Raw genomic sequence first — 21,960 nt, forward strand, 5'->3', positions numbered from 1 at the left:
ATAGAATTATTTTCACAATGTTCCATTTCAGTCCTCCCAGCTGCTCTGACTGTGAGTCCCAGCAGATCTCAGTTCTTTGAAGGAGACTCTGTGTCTCTGAGCTGTGAGGAGGACAACAGCTCTGCTGGATGGACTGTGAGGAGGAACACAAGCAGAGGAACCAGGACTGAGTGTAAAGGATGGGGAGAATCTGTTCGTTGTACCATCTCCTACTTGTTTCCATCAGACAGTGGAGTTTACTGGTGTGAGTGGAGAGAGGGAGCAGCCAGCAGCAGCAGCATCCAGCTCACTGTCACTGGTAAGATCAGACTGTGGAGTTAGTGTTGATGAAGCTGTGTGGAAATGGATGAAATGCTGTAGTTTGTCTCTGTGTTGAGGTGGATCAGTGATCCTGCAGAGTCCTGTCCTCCCTGTGATGGAGGGAGATGACGTCACTCTGAGCTGTCACACAAAGACCGCTCCCTCCAACCTCCCAGCTGCTTTCTATAAAGATGGCTCCCTCATCAGGACTGAGCCTGCAGGTCACATGACCCTCCACCATGTGACCAGCTCTGATGAAGGCCTCTACAGGTGTAGCATCAGCGCTCATGGAGAGTCTCCATCCAGCAGGATCTCTGTCTCAGGTCAGGAAGTAAAAACAGAAGTCCTTCATCTCTAGAGTAAATATCTGAACTGTGAAGATAATTTAATAAATATCTTTATTTTAGAGAAACCCTCCTCCTGATATCATAGCAGGCTTAGTGCTGAATTATAGTTTGCTGCACAATTCAGACATTGTTGTCTAGTTTAACGCCAGAGTTGTTCCTACTTCTAATGCTTACAAGTGATCTTCTTACTTGTGAGTGAGAATGTGGTGATGATTTTTGTTAACAGAGACATGGAAGAGGAGTTATAATCTAATTAATTTGTGTTCATTTGTCTAAAATGTGTAATCTAGATATTAACCAGATTAGATTTCACTGTCTCTGCAGAAACACCTACAACTACAAGCCCCTCCTTCATTACATCTCCTCCTCCTGCCTCATCTTCTCACCTTGTCTTCATGCTGGTCTGCCACCTGATGGTCTTCTGTCCCTTCTTCATCTCCACTCTCCTCATGGTGTCTCTATATAAACACAGAATCACAGGTAAAAGTCTGATTCATCTATGTTTTCTGACCTTTCTGTCGGTCGGTCGTTAGATCAAGTGCTGTATGGATAAAATCTCCCCATGTTGATCCATTTTCACCATTTCCTTATTTTATAATAATAATAATTCTGTGACTGCAGGAAGTTACCTACCTGTTGCCATGGTGATGACTCTGCCCACCAAGGCTGATCAGGGATTGGACGAGGACTATGATGATGTCACCACAGAGCATCCCTTCTGAACTGATCATCTCATCACTCTTCTCCTCCTGGGTGTTTTCTTCTTCTCCCAGTCTGGAAAACATCTGAACTCATAATAACGACTTCCTGAGATCACCAACATTTACTGACTGGGAGGAAGTGACCATCTGAACTGGACTTTACTCTAATATAACCCTTTTTTAACCGAGCTGAGACCAGTCCAAGCTCGGTAACCGAGATAACTATCAAGTGTAAATGGAACGCAAACTGAACTGAACAGAGCCAGACATAACTGGACCACGCTAAATGCAGCCCAGTTCCATGTTTGGAGCTCCGCATGGATCAGTTAATTCTAACTTGGTTCTGACGACCGTTTACACATCACGGTTTAACAAAGAAAGTAGTGTAAATGGGGCTTAAGACTCTGACTGAACTGGACTGGATGCAATTGTGTCTGAATCTGACCTGAATTGTTTGGATGATACTGAGCTTTATATAACTTCAGATCAACTGGTTCTGTTTGTGTAATAATGCCTCTTCAAAAAAGGTTAGATATATTAATAAATTGATTAAAAATATTTTCTTCTGACTTTTACCCATTTACCAGATGTTTTTTTATTAAAACATTTTTGGTAACAGCAGTCACATTTCAGTTAGATAGAAGGATCCAGAAATCAATTAAATACCAAAAGTTGTTCAAGTAAGAGTTCAGGTGGAGATGACATAGAAGGTCAGAGAAGAATAGTAGGTCTGATGGAGTAAAGCTAGACCAGGTGACGCTAGTAAAGAGAAGTTACAGAGGTTCATGGAGACTATTTTCTGTTTTAGCTGCAAAGAGGCGACACTCTCAACAGGGAAATCTCCAACACAAGAGAGTGAAGCTATGTCCAGATATATCGGTCTGGTACCACTTGGTCATGGAGAGTCTCCATCCAGCAGGATCTCTGTCTCAGGTCAGGAAGTAAAAACAGAAGTCCTTCATCTCTAGAGTAAATATCTGAACTGTGGTGATAATTGAATAAATATCTTTATTTTAGTGAAACCATCAACCACTACTTGTTCTCTGCAACAATTCATACATTTTAAACCAGTTCTGTTGGATTTTTACAAGTTTTCCAGCGACAACATAAAACTGAAACATGAAATTGTTCTTATAAAAACATTCTGACTCAGTAAATTTAGATTCAGTTAATTTCTCTTCTCTTTCTCTTCTCCTCACCTCTATCTGAACACATTTTTGTAGGTTTCATCTTTTTAAATTGCGGTTTTCTGCTTTATGGTTTTATTTTGATTTCCTTTCAACAGAGTTTCTATTTTCAAATTTTAATCTCATAATCAACTATTAATACATTGTTGGCCTTTTTCAAATCCATGTTGTTGCCAAATGTCCATTTTGTTTTCCAGTGATAATGAATTTATTCAATATTGAATCTCCATCATTCTTTAGTTGGTTGATATTTCAGCAGATCTCAGTTAAAGTTGTTTCCTCTGTGCTGCAGTTTGTGTTTTTTCTGCTAACTGACTTTAATAGACTCTGAGCTCGTCATGGTTCCTGTTTTTGTGTTTACGCTAAATGTGGACTTCCTAACCTTCCACTACGTGTGTTAAATGTGAAAGAAGAAAATGTCCATGTCTTACATTTCAGGGATTTGTAACGTCCAAAGGTTAAATCAGAGCTGATAAACATGTAGGATAATTTTTACAACTACTTTGCTCTCCTCGTTTATTTCTGCTCCATGAGGCTGTTTGTACCAAGCATGAGTGGCAGCAACATGTATGTCACACCCAGCAGATTAGAACAATTCACATACTGCTGGCTGTAACCCCCCCCCCCCCCCCCCCCCCCCACACACACACACACACACCACCACCACGGCTCCAGATCCCTCGTCTCCAGGGCACCAGCCAATCAGCAATGATACCCTCAGAGTCTCACCCAAGATGTTTAACGCAGTTCTTTAAAGTAATTTTAGTTCTGCTCATCAGCCTCTGCATGGGACACATCTGTTATAGAGTTCCTCAATCATAAGGACTGGATCCTGTATTTTAAGAGGGCTGTGTTTTTAAACACCGGGCTGCAAAGCGTTGTTTAAATGCTATTTATCTCTACATGTAGACAACTATGTCATGATCCTGTGGGTGTTTGTCTTTTGAGTTACTTGAGCTTCCTGAATCAAACTTTCTATAGTTATGTTTTCTTACGTGCTTGTTTATATTGGTTATTATCTTTGTGGACCAGTTATTACATTTTGGTTATTGAATAGGTTCTTGATTCTGTGTTATTTATTTAGATTTTTTCCATTGTTTCCTCCCTGTCCTCCACTGTCTATTATAATCCCTCAGCTTTCTACCTTCATTACTCTAAGTTGTTACCAATGTCTTCTCTCCTCACTCTCCCTGTGTACCTAAGTCGCCTGGTCATCCCTTCTGTTTTGCTGCTACTTCCTGCAATGTACCTCAGCTCTTCATCAATCCTCTGAGGCCTGCTCTTCTGTTGTTCTTTTTTCTTTTATTTTAATAAAGCCTGTTAATATGTCATCTCTGGTTTTCTGTCTGCATTTTTGTTCTGCTTCAACCTCTACAACCATGAAAACAACGATAATAATCAACATGTCATTTAAGGAAACGCATTACTGCTAGTCTTGTGACACAAATCAAGTTAACTTAATTCAATGCTTTCACTTCCTTCATATAGTCATCATCATAGAAGTTATTTCATAGAGTTTTTACCGTTTCTGAGGATGACTTACTTTAGTTCTCCTCAGTTGTTAATTGGTTGAAGATGTAACAGCAAAAGGATGGAAAACCATCTTGTCTTCTTCTAGGTGTCTTATGAACTGTCCTTTAGCTCACCATAAAAACCACAAAGCATCAGTGTCTGCATCTGAAGCTCTGACTGGATGATACATTGATTGGATGTTGGCTGTCATTGCAATAGGACCCTGCCTGAAATGAATGAGGACTTAAATGAGGGAGTTAGCAAGGTTAGCACCCTGTAACAGTATGTCATTCAGGGACAAAAGTCACTAGAGGAGTCTGTAGTTTCTAAATGTAGCAACTGGGGGGCTGATCTTCAAAGATTCAAAACAAGGACCATTAAATAGCATGGGCAGAAAAAATAGCGGGACGTGTTGCAAGTGATCTTCAAAGTTGTGTACTACTGGCAGTTTGAAAGTTTGCTGTATCAGAATTTGATTTCTTTATTGGTACCCTGTGTGGGCGATTTAGTTAGAGTGCAGCCCATCAGGAGAAAGACATACATGGGTGGATGGGAAACTGCAGCCGCAGCTTTGCCAAGCGCCGTCTTCTTGCAGAGTGGAGAAAGGAATACATTAGGATGGTTGATGAAATTCTGAGCAACGTTTGAATTTCAGAATCCAATGCCAATCAGAAGCGGCCATCGCATAATCTCTCCAGACACCCAGTATCCACAAAACTGTATTTAATGAATGGAGAACTTGTGCTATTTAACCGTTTTTTTTTTTATTAAAGACTATATCTTTTAAATGAATAAATCTTTGATTTGTCAGGAGAAGTTCTGTAAACACTGTTGAACTACATGATAACAAGACACAAGACAATATTTTTTATGTCTGAGTTTGATAATAAAATATTACAACTGACTAATCAGATTTATCCCTGTTTATCATCATTCCACTGGTTTGTGTATCAGTGATGGTGACCATGTCAAATGTGACAGCTAAGCACAGCTTCTCCAGCCTTGGTAACTAAAAACCTCCCCCCAGTCATTGTCCAGGGTCGACTCCGCCTCTCTCCTATTAACCGCTGGAGAAAGGCACAACCACCCGAGCAACCCTGCACAGACATGCAGGTGTAGATTATGGATGGATGGATGAATGGATAAGGTACAGAACACGTATATAGGAACAATGAGGGAAGTAGAAAAACCCACCTTGCCACAAGTTATGGATCCACACTCCAGCTGTTCTTCTCCCTCTGCCCCGCTCTTCCTAGCATGACCAGAGGTCCCCCATTAACAGGGACAGTCCCCGTTTTGGACAACCTGCCTCTGGTTAAACTGTCCCCAATTCCATGGTTTTATAAATGAGAACTAAAGCAACAACAACTGTCATGGTAGATTGTCGCTGTTAGTGTTACAGGCAGACAAAAAGGAGAGAGCTCTGTCACAACACCCCCCCCCCCTTTCACACGCACACCATCAGACCTGAACAACATCCTGGCCCACCGCCCCATCCTCACGGTGCCATGGGCACTGCATTAATCTGTCTAGGGCAGATGTCTTATTCACCAAAAAACAATTATTCTACTATTGTTATTTCTGTCAGTCCAAATATATTTAGATGCAAACAGACTCTTCATCATCTGTCATTATACTGCAACCTCATTTCTGACTGCAAGGACCGCAGACATGTTTGCACCTGCCTTTCAAACGTACTAAATATAGATGCAAATACTGTGCCTGCAATCAGTTTCAGGTTTAATAAATCATGGTATTTACATTTGAAAACCCCCCTCCCATAAATTTATGTGGTCTGGTCATTTGCATTAGTTGCTTGTGGGGCAACTATCCAGGAGGGAAACCCAGACATCTCCATTCCCAGTGACATCCTCCAGCTCATCCTGGGGGACCCCACGGCATTTCCAGGCCAGACAGGATGTATAATCCCTCAAGCGAGTTCTGGGTCTTTCCTGGGGTCTCCTGCCAGTGGGATGTGTCCAGAAAACCTCCAAAGGTAAGTACCCAGGGGACATCCTCATGTTTATGTTTTGCCATTTTTGTACACTAGTCAAGTTAGCATAAGTTGCTGGGTTGGTTTTATTCTGAAATTCATCAGACATTTCTCCTGTCTAGAACCCAATTCTTCATGTTTGGCTCCTGAAATTCAGGAGCTTGAAAAGCAGAGAGGCCCTTAATGAGGAAGTTAACTTTTAATGAAAAGGTTGTCTTCATCAGTCATCTCCAGCTTGTCCTGACAGTTTCTTTCTGGGAAGTCCTGGTTGTTCTGTTGCCTTTTAAGTTGATCTATTGCTTGCAGACTGACTCAGTTGACAACAACCTGTTGCTGCATTCTGCTCTGAAAAGACTTCATTGGGTTCTCTGAGGGGTCCATTTACAATCTTTACGACCATGTGGTGTTCTCACTGTGTCTGGTCCACTGGCCTCTGTTGTTTATCACTTTCCAAGGCTCCATTGGCGTTTTTCTTATGTGATTGCTATTATAATTTCTAATTAAAAGTTAATGTTTTGCCATATGACATCCTCAAGTAAAGCCATTTATCCAGATATTCCCCCAGAGGGATGTTTGATTTGCTCACCGGTATCTCCTGTTGTGTGAAAACTTTTGGCAGGTCAATAAACATACATAAACCCAAACCACTCACTTCCAGGTCAGTCAACATGTAATTATTAACACAGGCCTTTTATTCATAGTGGTAAGAAAGATCTTTGGCTTTGTTGCCTGTTAGATTGAGCATTTTTGCTAAAACTTTAGTACAAAATATACCAGAGCTTTCATGATCAATAAGTTCATATGTTCCATTTCTGGAATTTTCTTTGACTTGACCACAAGAGGCACTATAATGAGAACGGTGTCTTTATCCCCTGTCAACATTTTCCTTATCCATTGAGACGAAAACACTTGATAAGACTTTTGGTTAATTTTCATCAATGGTTTAAGTTGTAGGTTCACTATCTTCAAGTTTTGTAATATAAGGAAGACACCTCCTGAGGAGGCTGAGGTCCTTTGGAGTGAGCAGGCCTCTGCTTAAGACCTTTCTGACTCTGTGGTGGCCTCAGCCCTCCTCTACGCTGTCGTCTGCTGGGCTCCTGGCAGCACAGAGCGGGACAGAATGAGGCTGAATAAGCTGGTGAGGAAGGCCACTTTTGTCCTGGGCTGCACTCTGGACTCTGTGGAGGAAGTGGCTGAGAGGAGGGTGTTGTCCAAGCTCACATCCATCATGGACAACACCTTCCACCCCCTGCACCAGACTGTAGAGGAGCTGAGCAGCTCCTTTAGTGACAGACTTAGACATCCTGTCTGTAATAAGGAGCGCTACCGCAGGTCATTCATTCCTGCTGCCATCAGATTATACAATGCTGCACTATAACCGTAACTATAACTGTAATTATAACCACAACCGTAACTATAACTGCAACTGTAAGAACCAACATGCAATAACTAATGTGCAATTCTATTTTATACACTGTGCAATAATCCTGAAAGAAGTGACTTCTGCTGCTACTACACCTGAATATATGTCAATACACATGCGTATAAGCCACAGTGAATGTACAGAAGACATCCTCTGCCTTATTTCTTTTTGTATTTTTTTTCTTTTTTCTTTTTCTTTTTCTTACCTACTCCTATTGATCCGTGGTATAACGAGGACACACTGTATATATTTGATGCACCTCGTCCTACTTGACTCCTCTTTCCTATGACTACTGATTACTGAGCCGATGTGACATGTGAATTTCTCTAATGTGAGATCAATAAAGCCTATCTTATCTTATCTTATCTTATCTTATTTTATCTCATCTTCACATGGGTCTTAGTTGGTCAGTGTGTCATGCGGACCTGTGATTTTGGCACAATTTATCCAAACATGTCAAATGTGTTTTTCAACTTTACAAAAGGGAAGCAGGTCAAATTAAAGTGCCGATTTCCTTTGTAGGACTCCTTCTGCAGATGACAAAGCCTTTGGTAACCAGATGTTCCCTGTGTTTCATCAACATGTACCATTGTGCCCATCATAAATCAATAAAGTGATGAGAAAAAACTGAAAATCGTGACCCATTTCTTTTTCCTTTTTTTGACCCACTTCTTTTTAAAACACTCCTAGAAGGGCCTGTTCAGTCCTCTGCATTGCTTTGGTGACAGTGAGAAATAATTGATGGCTGAGAGGTCCAGTTGGTAGAAATGTCTTCAGTTTCAGTTTCGCATGTCTCCTTTGTTGTTGCTGAGAGCTTCTTCTGACATTTCTTCACTGCTCTGAGATCAGCGGACTTCATGGAGCCACTTTGTCATCCTGTTTTGTTCATGTTGGAGCTGGTTTGGGTGCTGCCCCCTCCTGTTTCTGTTCAGCCATGGAGGCTCTCACTGCTCAGGAGGATGTTTAGTTCCCTGAATTATTCATTTTCCTGCTTTTTTGTTAAATATATGAGCAGGTGAGCTGATGGAGAGTCAGATCATTATGAACACATTTGAGACAAACTAAAGGAAGTGAATCTGTGCATGAAAATTTGAGATACGTTTCTGTTATAGAATATTAATTTTGATAATTTGTACAAGAAATAGAAATGAACAAATCTTGCTTTTCTATGTTTTTATGGTTTCAAAGATGTCAGTTCACTAACAGTATTTGTCCACTAGGTGGCAGCAGAGTTTAGCCTCTAGGATAAATAAATCCTATTCTTACGTCCCATAATCTATTAATCCTTTGGTTCTAACATCAGTAAGTTGTGAACGTTTTGAAATCTAAATGCCAGAAATGTTTCTTTATCAGAATTTTTTATTCCTACTTTAGGTTTGTTAGAATTACTTAAATTATTTTTATTTGCTAAATTTCCGAATAATAAAAGAAGGATTATTTTTGGGGGGACAATAGACAGCAAAATGTCAAGATTTCTGGGGGGAACATGACAGAAAAAGCTTTGTCCTCTCTTTCCTGCACCTTTGAGCTACAAGCATCTCACCTGAACTGGACTGTTGAATAGTGCTGAATAATAAACTAGCTTTGCCTTTGAATGTAGTCTACCCTTATTTGCTGCTGGTCTAGAAAACCTCTGAAGCAGGAACCGAACAAACTTATCGGGACATATCGGGAAAAAAATGTGCTATACCTTGTTGGAAAGGCCAGAGTCTCTTGCAACAGTACTAGCCATGGTGGGATGGGGCGGAACATGTCCGTGCAGTGAAGCATTTTTCTGAGAGTAGGACATTTCTGATTGACATTTAAGTGGCATGTCCTGTGCTTAGAGTGCTGTAAAACCAAAAAAATTTATGAAAAAAATAGTGACTTATTTTAGAAACTTAAAGCCTCTTTTTCTAGAAAGATTTAGAAAAAAGTGACAGTGTTTGACCTAACTTTAAAGCTGGACAAAGAATGGGCGTAGCTCCGCCCCTAGCAGCCCACACTGGTGTGGGTATGACCGGGCCTAAGCTCCATCATTATCATATATCTGAGATCTGATTACCCCGTATGGTCCTAACAGAGCACTTCACGCTCAGACTGCAGGTCTGCTGGTGGTTCCTAGAGTCTCTAAAAGTAGAATGGGAGGCAGATCCTTTAGCTATCAGGCTCCTCTCCTGTGGAACCAACTCCCAGTTTTGGTTCGTGAAGCAGACACCCTGTCTACTTTTAAGACTAATCTTAAAACTTTCCTTTTTGACAAAGCTTATAGGTAGAGTGGCTCATGTTACCCTGAACACACCAGTACTCTTGTAGTTCAGAGCAAAGTTATAGCTATATGAAAGTGTAGCCTCGGTGGAGTCAAACTTTCTCACACAGGGCTTATATCTGGAAACATTTTATATGCGTAACGGGCGGGTTGCCGGTCTGATCCCCCGCTCCGACCGTCTCAGTCGCTGTGTCCTTGGGCAAGACATTTCACCCACATTGCATGCTGCTGGTGGTCAGAGGGCCTGGTGGTGCCGATGTATGGACATCTCGCCTCTGTCAGTCTCCTCCAGGGCAGCTGTGGCTACTAACATTGCTCACCACCTTCAGGGTGTCATTGGGTGAATGACTGTAGTGTAAAGCACTTTAGGGTCGTCGGACTAGTTAAAGCTCTGTAAATTTACAAAACATTTTGTAACGCTCAGAAACGGAGGACCCAGAATTTAGACAAATCAAACAGTGTACTATTTCAGTCAGTTTATTTAAGGGTAAACTGCAGCAGGTTGTGGGATTATCGTCAGCATCTATGGCAGGAACCGCTGGAAGTGGAGACCGCAGGTTAGTGACCACACTATCTATATGGGACGAATTAGTTACAGGAGATATGGTCACTAACCTTCTCACAGTCCGTAGTCTGGTGGGAACCGTGAGTGCCAGTTCTGGCAGGTTGATCGGTGCGATAATAAAGCTCACTCTGATCAGGGAAACCTTGAGATGGGCGCTGGCTGGTGTACGGTGGTCAGGGAACAGGCAGAGGGTCAGAAACGTGAAGACAAAGAGAGGCAGGAGGTACAGAGGGGTTTTACAGAATCAATAGAAATTGACGTTGGATGAGTTCCAAAGTCAGAGCCGTGTGATCCGAGGTCCAATGAAAATCCAGAGGAATATCCAAGGCAGAGTCAGCGCATAGGTCCCGGTTCGGTAACAGGTAACAAACTGACAACTTTCCGTCTGATTCTGTCACAGAGCACCTTTTAGATCATCTCCAAGTACGGTCACTAGAGAGCAGCTTTACACCAAAACACACTTAAAGTCACTTAATGTTAATGAGATTTACAACGTACGCAACATATAAACAATGTTACAAAATGACATGTTTAGCATTTAACTTTCCAAGAATGAATCAGATCTAATAATGCAACTTTAGCAAGAGGATTATGTGAAAGTTACATTATATGATATAATAAATTGCAAAATAATTTTTTCATAAGGATTTACTTTTATTCTTCCTCTCTTGGGTTTTCTCACATAATTTGTGTCATGGGAAATTTATTTGATAAAGAGTAAATATATTTGCTCTTAATGACCAGATAATGATGTTCAGCCTCAGTTTTGTCTGGACCATGACGGGAACTAAGCTTCCTACCAGGTCTGCCTTAATTTTTTAGTCTCTGGATCATTTTGGTTCTGGTTCTCTTGTAGTTTATGACTCCTGCTATGAACAGATAGAACTAAAAAGATGTTGCTGGTCTCCTGTGTAACTGGGACATTTTCTTGGTTTGCTCCTATGTGTCTGTAACCTCCAGCAGCATCTTATTGTTCAACCAGCTGTTCCTCCCTCATCTAAAGATTCCTGCAGATTATAAACTGGCAGCAATCATCATTTCTCTGTCAGCTGTGAGCTAACATACTTCTATCAATAGGATCAAATGGTAAATGGTAAATGGACTGAACTTATATAGCGCTTTTCCAGTCGTGCTGACCACCCAAAGAGCTGTCAATGCAGATTTATTATTGAGGAAAATCAACCAACCAGAAAGCTGCACATGTTTAAATATGTTTAAACAAGAAAAAGGGACCAGGGTAATTTTTGCTGTCCTGTTTCTATGACAGATTTATTTCTGTAGCTTTAAACAGAGAAAACAATCACTTGTATGTTAGAAAGAAGGAGGAACCAACTACTGGTTTCTATTTTCAGGAAGAAGGCGGTCTTTATTCTGAGGCCCCAACAGAAAACCAACAGAGGTCAGACCGTGAAGTGGCACCATGATGGAAACATCTCTACAATATCTGCTCTGTAAGTACAAAACCTGTTATTGTTCAGGCAAAGTAAATTTACTGCCTGCTCTGTTCTAACCTGAGTCAAAGAGTTGGACCAAAACTTCAGACTGAATTCAGATGAAAGAGCTTCTACACATCAAGCAGGAAGAAAAGTGACTTTACTGCCTCTTTGTAGCTCTTAGTAACACAGCGCTGGCTTTCATGGACACACCTCAGATAAACTGAAAACACTGAACATGACTGAGATATGAAATTACAGGATAATGATGGAGAAGATGAGGAAAAAGAGAATAAACTGTTTAAACTAATTTAGATGTAAATTCCAAATATGGATAAACAATAATAATAAAGTAACTATTTTATTTGAGGAAAGAAAAAAATATGTAATGAAGATCAGTGTGACATATTAAATGTTTCTGGAGGATAAAATGTCTCAATTGTGAAGTTCTCATGTACTTTTATATGTTAAACTGTAACCAATGAGTTTAATTTCTCTTCAGTTCCTTGTTTGCTGGTTTGCTGCCAAACAAATGAAGGTTGGTTAATTTCTATCAACATTAATACATTTATTATTTCAATTAACATTTGGTAGATGAAATGTAAAATGCAAGCAGAAGAATACAAACTTTTAACCACAATCTTTTTGAAAACAATTTAAATCAATATCATTTTCCATTTCAGTCCTCGCAGCTGGTCTAACTGTGAGTCCCAGCAGATCTCAGTTCTTTGAAGGAGACTCTGTGTCTCTGAGCTGTGAGGAGGACAACAGCTCTGCTGGATGGACTGTGAGGAGGAACACAACCATAAGAACCAGGACTCAGTGTGGAGGTGGATGGGGAGAAGCTGCTGGTTCCAGCTGTAACATAGACTACCTGATGCCACATGACAGTGGAGTGTACTGGTGTGAGTGGAGAGAGGGAGCAGCCAGCAGCAGCAGCATCCAGCTCACTGTCACTGGTAAGATCAGACTGTGGAGTTAGTGTTGATGAAGCTGTGTGGAAATGGATGAAATGCTGTAGTTTGTCTCTGTGTTGAGGTGGATCAGTGATCCTGCAGAGTCCTGTCCTCCCTGTGATGGAGGGAGATGACGTCACTCTGAGCTGTCACACAAAGACCACTCCCTCCAACCTCCCAGCTGCTTTCTATAAAGATGGCTCCCTCATCAGGACTGAGCCTGCAGGTCACATGACCCTCCACCATGTGACCAGCTCTGATGAAGGCCTCTACAGGTGTAGCATCAGCGCTCATGGAGAGTCTCCATCCAGCATGATCTCTGTCTCAGGTCAGGAAGTAAAACCAGAAGTCCTTCCTCTCTAGAGTAAATATCTGAACTGTGGAGATAATTTAATAAATATCTTTATTTTAGTGAAACCATCAACCACTGCTCCGACCACATTCCTTTCTCCTTCACCTTCCTCCCATCCATCTCCTCCCTACCTGCTCCTGTCTCTTCCATTTGTCATGGTTGTGGTTCTGCTGCTGGTTCTGGTTCTGATGGTGAGACGATGTGTTCAGAGAAAGTCTGAAGGTGAGACAGGCTTCTGGATCTAAATGCACAACTTGTTCTCTGCAACAATTCATACATTTTAAACCCGTTCTGTTCAAATTTAGATTCAGTTAATTTCTCTTCAGGTGATCCAGAAGGAGGAGAGGACAACATCACTGACAGCTACGTCAACATTTCTCATCAACAGAAAAACAAAGTCAACAAAGGTTAGATTTGGTTTATTTTCTTGTCTTGTAGATTTATTGTGATGATTTCTATTTTATTCACTCAGTTGGTTAACAGGAACCAATCCTCAGAAACTGGTTCTGAGGTTCTGTTGGGTCAGAGCTAAAATAGTAACTGAAGATTTGAAGCGTTGAGTAAACAGGAACATCTGCAAGTGTTCTAGGATGGTTTTTAAGGCATATGATGAAATTATGTAATATGTAATAATAGTTATTTGTCAAAACTTCTTTAAATCTGGCTGCTTTTTAAGCTGCATTTATGCCTCACGTCTATTCTTAACATATCGCTGTTTTTAAATGTTGAAGTTTTTCTACTTTATGACTGGATTTAGATTCTAGCTCTGCAGAGTTTTTTCAGATTGTAACCAGATCATCGATTATTGAGACATTGCTGGTTGCTTCTGTTGTAGAGTTCATCCTTCAGCTCTTCTCAGGGATTTTCAGTTATTTTAGAGGTTTTCCTACTTTGTTCAAAACTATGTTGTCTCTAGATGTCCATTTTTAATTGATGATGCCTTTATTAAATAACTAAACTTTATCAGTCATTTTTTGTTGAGATTTCAGCAGATCTCAGTTAAAGTTGCACCCTTTGTGCTGCAGTTTGTGGTTTTTCTGCTAAAAGACTCTAATACACTCTGTGGTCATCAGGTTTCCTGTTTCTGTGTTTCAAATGTGAACCCGCTGATTTTCCACTAAGTGTTAAATATAAAATAAGAAAATGTGCCTGTCCTATATTGGACTTATATTTCATAGGATTTAGACCATCTAAATGGTGTAAGAACAGATAAATGTGCAGGATTTTACAATTACTTTGCTCCCCTATTTGCTTTATTTCTGCACCATGAGGCTGGTTGCATAAAGCATGAGTGGCAGAAATACGTCTGTCACACCCAGCAGATCAGAGCAATTCACACCTTTTGTTTAGGCTACAGTTTTTCTTTCCCCACAGCACCACAGATGTTGTGGAGTAATAAATTATAAATACATTCAAAATGTTTCCATAAATTTAATTTACAGAGAGTTCCATATTCTTACCTATTGAATATTTCTCCAGAAAATATAAGTATAAAATTCGACTGGTGGAATCATATTGAAAAAAATGTGTTTCCAAATCAAAGTATAAGATAAGATAAGATAAGCTTTATTGATCTCACAGTGGAGAAATTCACTTGTCCCATCGGCTCAATAGTCAAAAGTCAGAAGAAGGTGTCAAAGTAGGTAAGTAGAATCAGTTAGATACAGGGGTGATCAGGCCCACAGTCAGATCACTGGTTACAGTTAAAGATTCCCCCAAACTGTATATTTTACAAAATATACCATAAAAACTTGAAATTGTGTCAGACTAAAATAGAAACACATGAACATGATCCTATGCAGTTAAAATTGTAAATAAAAAGAGGCAGTGGGTATTCTGACTATGGGCTCGATCACGTCCTCCTCATCCTCTCCACTACACTGTTCACCCCCTGTTGTCTCTAATCTCCCTTCATTGCTCTCAGCTGTTACCCATAATCATCTGATTACTCACACCTGCTCTCCATGTCTTCTCTCCTCACTCTCCCTGTGTATATAACCTACCTGGTCATCCTGTCTCATTTACTAGTACCTCTGTTTCTGACTATGATTTACCCAGTAATTCCACATCCTTCACTCCTGTAAAAATGTGTTACATTCCAGACCGCTTCTGTCAATCTGTGAAGAGGAAAGCCTGCTACATCCGAGGTTTCTACATCTAGCTCCGCTCCAAAGTTTCTTGATGTGCAAAAATCGTCATTACAAGCAGAATGCAAATCTATTTGGAGAGGATCCCCGCGTTTTAAAATAAATGTTGAGATAACAAATCTTAATCCTTATATGGTGCAAAAAAAGGGGTTTGCATCCGATATTTAAATCCATCCATTTTCCAACACGTCTATCCCTAATGGGGTCATGAGGAGTGCTGGTGTCTATCTTTAGCTGTCAATGGATGAGAGGCGGGGTACACTCTGGACAGGTCAGCAGTCTATCGCAGGGATACACAGAGACAGACAGGACAAACAACCATTCACACACACTCATGCCTAAAGAGAATAACTGTTAGGAAAACCTAATCTATCATGTTTTTGGACTGTGGGAGGAAGCTGGATGACCCGGAGAGAACCCACACATGCACAGGGAGAACATGCAAATTCCATGCAGAAAGACCCAGGGCCCAGGACCTTCTTGCTACAATGGCAACAGCGACATTGTGTACTTTTATATAAATAGCCATCAGAATTAGAAATACTTTAATAATCCCAGAGGGAAATTGCTGTTTCAGTACAACCCCTATCACATCACAAACATCACAAACATTTTTTTTGGGGGGGGGGACGATTTACTGAGGCCATGCTGGCAAGGACACTACGGTGCCCACAGGGCGCTGCCATTACTCTGTGGAAAGATAGATGCCACATAGGGGAGAAGAGGAAAAAAAGAGAAAATAAAACACACCCTATCCTCTCACGGTACAGTGTGAGATATCCGACAAAAAAAACCTAAGACGAGACACATATAGCAGAAGGTAAACATTTTAGACTAGTCTCGTGTAAGTTCATCAGTTTTTATGAGCATCAGTTATGTGTGTCTGTATGGGTGAAGTGTTTATATTTCCGTGAACACTCTCCAGAGGCCATTGTCCTTGATGTTATCAGCCGGCCATCAGTTCAGAAAACATCCGCAGGTGTCAGTAGGGAAGAGTTCTGAGCATTCTCTGCCATAACAATCCAGGGAGTGAATAGATAGGGGAGGCATAGTCCAAATACTTTATTTGTTATGAGACAAGCTGCTCTGACTTACCCGTCAGCTTTAAGTCTTTTGCTTGCTCCAAATAGCGAATCCAATTTTCCAAATTGTTGGGCTGTTCCACGTTTCACTTCCAGATTTTATCCCATCTCCCTTTGAGTTCAACCACTGAAGCCAGTCTGCGTTCCAGCACATCCAGCTTTTTGGCTCTGCTCCTCCACCTTCCAGAACTGTCCGTTCACCGCCTTAGTGAGCGCGTCATATGCAGCCGGCAGCTTGATCAAGGCCAAATGGCTACCGACATATGCTGTATTTGCTGATACATAAAAAAATCCACCAGATCCAATAAGTAGAAATCCAAGTATCCTGAATCGAAATGTAAATGTTTCCACGTTCAGGAATGACAAAGTCGAAAAGACACACCGTTTTCCATCCAGGAATGTAGGGTGTATCCCACAAAATGAGTCAATCGGACACATAACAGGTCCCCTTTATGCTGCCTACCTGTCGAAAAAAATTTGATCATGTGGGAGAGGATTGAACCTTAAAAAACAGACAGACGAGACAAGACACCGACACTTCTCTCAGCAACCAGCAGGGGGATTCTTTTATTCCACACTTACAGTCATCTTCATTTCACAGCAATCCCAACAATATGGGGTAACTTTCAGCCTTTATAGGGATACAGTGTGACGTAAATGGGAACATGATATCTTACTGTGCACAGGCGCTGCTCCGGACCAAAAGCCCTCCCTCCCTACTTGGAAGGGTGTGTGTGTGAAATGGTGTGTGTGTGCTCTTCCATTTCTGGCAAGGCTTATAAACAGATTTTTGGAAAAAAACAGAAACAAAGCAGGAGCAAAGAATAGTTCAACTAAAGTTCCTTTGGCCTTACTTTACCTCTGTTGTGATTCAGTAAAAACATTCTAGAACTAATCAGTTTTTGGAAAGTGTTTTCAGTGATTAATACAAACAGGATTCAACCTCGGCAATAATAAAACATCAAACCGTTCTCTTCAGTACCATACTGATGATTTCCTCCATAATCAATAGCATTGAGAGACCAGCTTACCAGATCCATGGTTTTCAGAGTTCGGGTGATATGAAGAAAGTGCCGAGAAAGACAAGACATAGCAGCAGAAGCAGGAGAGGGGGGGGGGTGAAAGCTGGAGAGGAGAGAAAAAACACGACCGACATAAAGAGAGACAGAACAAAAAGGATTTATTCTTACTATTTAAATAAAAGAGTTAATACTATTGTGAACATTAAAAAATGTAATCTTTAATTGATGATCTCTACACCATTTAATTTTGTCAAACCAGAGGTTATTGATGTTCTTTATCTTCCTTTTTTGCTATGATTGCAATCGTGGTGCTGCAACTAACCAGGTCCTTAAAGACCGGAATGGAGCAGAAAATCTTACGTCTGTATTTTGACTGTGAACGATGGAGAGCTTATCGACTGACAGTAATGTAGTCACGGAAAATGTGTAACTGTTCCCATTAAATAAAATACCTCTGTCGGTATGACGTGCACGTACATGAACGGAACAGAGCAATCACGGAGAATGTGGAATCTGGGGCTTACTTTGGGTTTCCTCGGTTGTTCTCCTGGGTGCAAACAGCAGAACTGGGTGAGGAGGTAGCACCAAAAGGATTAAACCCACCAGGAAAAGCACAAAGTGTCAGTGTCTTCATCTGAAGCTCTGACTTGATGATAATATGGTTTGGATGTTGGCTGCCATTGCATAATGACCCTGTCTGAAACAGGTGAGGACTCCAAGGAGGGACTCATATTTAACAGGATGTGTCATTTACAGAACTCAATGAGTGAATTAACTTTTCATGAAAGGGTTTTCTTCATCAGACATCTTCAGTTTGTCCTCACAGTTTCTTTCAGGGAAGTCCTGGTTGTTTTGTTGCCTTTTAAGTTCATCTGCTGCTTGTAGACTGACTCAGTCGACAGAAACCTGTTGCTGTGTGATCTCTGCTGAACAGACTTCATTTGGTTCTCTGAGTCCCTTTACTATACAATCAAACGTTGTTCTGTTCCGCCGTCCTGGCTGTGTATCACTTCCCTACGTAGTCTTGCAATGTGATTGCTATTATAATTTCTGATTTAAAACAAAAACTCACTTTAATTATGCTTTGTGGCCACAAACCTGAGTTTTTAAAGTGGATAACCGTGTTACCTTTCAGCCCTTTCATTCAGCACTTTGACTCATCTTGTTACTGAAACATGCTTTATAAATAAATTTGCCTTTTTCATGCTTTGTTAGATGAACCCGAACACAACCATACACAGAGCTTTGTTTGAGTTTTATTGAATGAGATGGATAGTGTAGGAGGAAACCAAGAGTCCGTACTGGGCTGGAGCAAGAGGATGGTGATGGCAGGAGCTGACAGGCAAGACGGAGCTGGAGTAGGCTGGCTTGAGTAAACCCAGGCCGACGGAGGCAGGGAGACAGGGCAGGCAGATGAAGGGAGCGCAGACGTGTGACAAGGCATGGAGGAGGTAGAGATTACTAGAGCAGCAGTGAGCAGAGGTGAGCAGAGGTGAGCAGACAATCCGACGGGGAAGAGCAGGCTGTGGGAGGTTTATGTAGGAGTGTTGAAAGGTGTGCTGAGTCCGGGCTTGATTAAGGACGACAGGTGTAGCTGATCAATGGAGCGTGGAATCAGGAGCTGTATGGAACGTGGAGAGTGCCATGAAATGTCCATGCTGCACCATGACATCACCACCCCCCCTCCCTAAGGCCGGCTTCCAGAAAGAATCCAACAAAAATCGATCCACCCAGGGTGGGCGGAGGGAGGCACTGGATGGTGAGATAAGAGTCAACAAAAATCTACCCCAATGGGGTGAACAAAGGGAGGCTTGGGACGGCAGGCCAGGGTGCTCGTACGACAGCTTCAGTTCGCTGGACGGTGGCAGCTCAAGTGTGCTGGACAGTGATGGCTTTAGTGCAGCGGTGGTTTGAGAGTGGTGGTGGCTTGAGAACAGAAGGAGGCTCGGCCGATGACTGATGAACAGAAGGGAGCTCCTGAGGATGACCTTGGCAGCGGGACAGCAGAACCAGGGGTGGGCGTCGCGGTGGGCGACCCCCATTGAAACGGCAGGGTCTGGTGCAGCCAGCAGCGGAGGTAGTCCCTCAGGGGCCGGTGACAGAAGAGGACCCTAGGAGACAGGTGGCTACTGACTAAGGATGGTGCTGGCCACTGACTATCGGACTACCAACCCCAAAGGACAGCAGACAACAGGCCTTGGAGGGCACCAAACTATAGGTGAACCATGTGTAAACTCAAAGGGGAGCGTGTTTTCTTTGTAGCCGCTCCCAAACTCTGAAGTGATTTGCAACTGTATATCAGGCAGGCTTCCTCTTTGACCATTTTAAAATCTCCTTTAAAGACCCACTTTTTAACATTGCTTTTAATACTACAGAGGATGTTAGTGTTTGTTGATTTTATGCTATTTTTTTAGATTTATTTTCTTATATTGTTTTCATCAGTATTACTAAATTTAATACTCATGCTCTTTGGTCTCCTGGTGTTTAAAGTGCTTCATAAATAAAGTTGGACTAAATTGGCAATGTGACATTTTTCAAGTAAAACTGAACAAACAAATAAACGGTATTTTAAAATTGTGTTTTTATCATCTTCGCCTTTTATCTAAGGTTAAACCGTTTTTATCTTTTAAACTCTTTGAGCAGGTTTTACACTCCTTTATTTCTAGCCGTCTGGACTACTACAATGCACTTTATTCAGGCATTAGCCAACGAGCTCTCTCCCGTCTGCAGTTGGTCCAAAACGCAGCGGCTCGTCTTTTAACGGGGACCAGAAAACATCAACATATTCCAACAATTCTTGCTTCTCTGCACTGGCTCCCTGTTTGTTTTAGAATTGATTTTAAGATTTTATCATTTGAGTTTAGAGCCTTGAATGGGACGGCTCCTCAATACATTATTGACCTCCTCCAGATTTATTCTCCGGCACGTGCTCTGAGGCCTGAGGGCCATCTTCAGCTAACGGTGCCTAAGACGAGGCTTAGACCAGAGGGAACAGAGCCTTTTCTGTAGTTGGCCCCAGACTTTGGAATTCGTTGCCCCTCCATATACGAACATCTCGTCTTAAGACTCACTTTTATTCTTTGGCTTTTAACAACGTGTAGTTGTGTCATCCTCTGTGCCTCTGTTTTAGTTTTTTTTTTTTGGTGTGTACAGCACATTGGAAACTTTTTCTGTTGTTAAATGAGCTATATAAATAAAGTGGATTGGACTGATACTTTCATGATCAATAAGTTTAAATGTTACCATTTCTGGACTTTTCTTTGAATTGACCAGAAGATTTAATATTTTGAGAACGCTGTCTTTATCCCCTGTCAACATTTTCCTTGTCCACTGAGGCAAAAACACTTGATGAGATATTTGGTTCATTTTCATGATTGGTTGATGTTGTAGGTTCACTATCTTCAAGTTTTGTAACGTAAATAAGACCTGGATAAAACTGAAAGTAATGGTCATTATTTCATCATTAGTCATTGGTTCATAGCAGTTATTGGGACAATTTGACTCAGTAATGTACTGATCACAAATCATACTGGATTGTATAATAGTTAAGAGGAGTAATTTCAACATTCAGAAGTTAAGCCTTTCAGCCAATGACAATAATGCAGTAATGATAAGAACGCTGTGTGGGTTTTGTTGGATTTCAGCTTTGAAAAACACATAATATTGACTGACTTCACACGAAAACACGCCACACATGGCATTTCTCACTCATAAAATAACAATAGGCCATATGGGCTGTGGATAATCTGTTAACAGCTCTGTCCATCCAGAGCTCAGTCTAAACCCACCTTTTGCTGAGTTGTTTCAGCTTCTTTCACAGCTTGTGGCCATCAGTAATTCCTGCTGTAGTTTGGGTTATAATCAGAGTTATAAATAATTTTGGTCTTAACCAGTGGTGAAGGTAAGCCGGTACGGTCCAGTACTGCATATGCAGGAGGTAATGGTAACGTAACAACCACAGAGCTGTTTACTTGTTTGGAAGGTGAAATATTGAGTATAAATGTTGTGAATTGATATTAAACAGAAATAATTCTCCTCACATTAGGCAGTCTCGGTATGTTGAAATAATAACAGGTGAACTTTTTTTTTTTAACCCACCGCCTGAACAAGAAAGTGTCGACAATCCTCTTTAACTTCTTAACAAAATCAAAACATCTCTTCTTTCATGTCTAGTTAAAAATGAGAGAGAACTGACAGGCTCTGCTATCAAAGCTTATTCTGCCTTGAGTAATTTTATCCTTTCTTCTGTTTTGTCTACAGCTTCCAGGCAGCTGTGCTTCACTACTGTTCTGTACATCGACATGAAGGAAGAAGAAAATAATTTAATCTTTACTCCTGGACAGACAATAAAATGTTTTTGTGAGTGAAACTAGCTTCACTGAAGAAGGAAAAAACATAAATTGTCGTCTATAGATTCAATAAGCCCGACCACTTCCTTTTACAATCTGTAAACATTATAAAGTTGTGCTCAGTTGGATTTCTGCTTCTGTTCTTCCAAATAAAGTAATCTACCTGCAAAAAAAATAAATTAGATTTGCACAAAAACTAAACAATCTGATTTATAGAAGCACCCAACAACAAAAAACAAAAGCTTGAAAATAAAAGTTTACGTTTAAAGAAACAGAAACAAACATGAAGCCAAGGACTTCAATAACATTAAGCAATGAATAACCAGAGGAGGAAAAGTAAATA

The 21,960-nt window shown here is 41.0% G+C and overlaps 1 long non-coding RNA gene across 1 annotated transcript; it reads left to right on the forward strand.

Annotated features, from left to right (window-relative positions):
* Positions 1 to 581: 581 nt before the first annotated feature.
* On the forward strand, positions 582 to 21,766 carry LOC118558381. The gene is made up of 4 exons (XR_004928332.1): positions 582 to 623; positions 13,078 to 13,239; positions 13,344 to 13,424; positions 21,529 to 21,766. It is a non-coding gene; the product is annotated as an uncharacterized LOC118558381 (long non-coding RNA).
* The last annotated feature ends 194 nt before the right edge of the window (positions 21,767 to 21,960 follow it).

Source organism: Fundulus heteroclitus, unplaced genomic scaffold (genome assembly GCF_011125445.2).
Source record: "Fundulus heteroclitus isolate FHET01 unplaced genomic scaffold, MU-UCD_Fhet_4.1 scaffold_125, whole genome shotgun sequence".
Lineage (NCBI taxonomy): Eukaryota > Metazoa > Chordata > Actinopteri > Cyprinodontiformes > Fundulidae > Fundulus > Fundulus heteroclitus.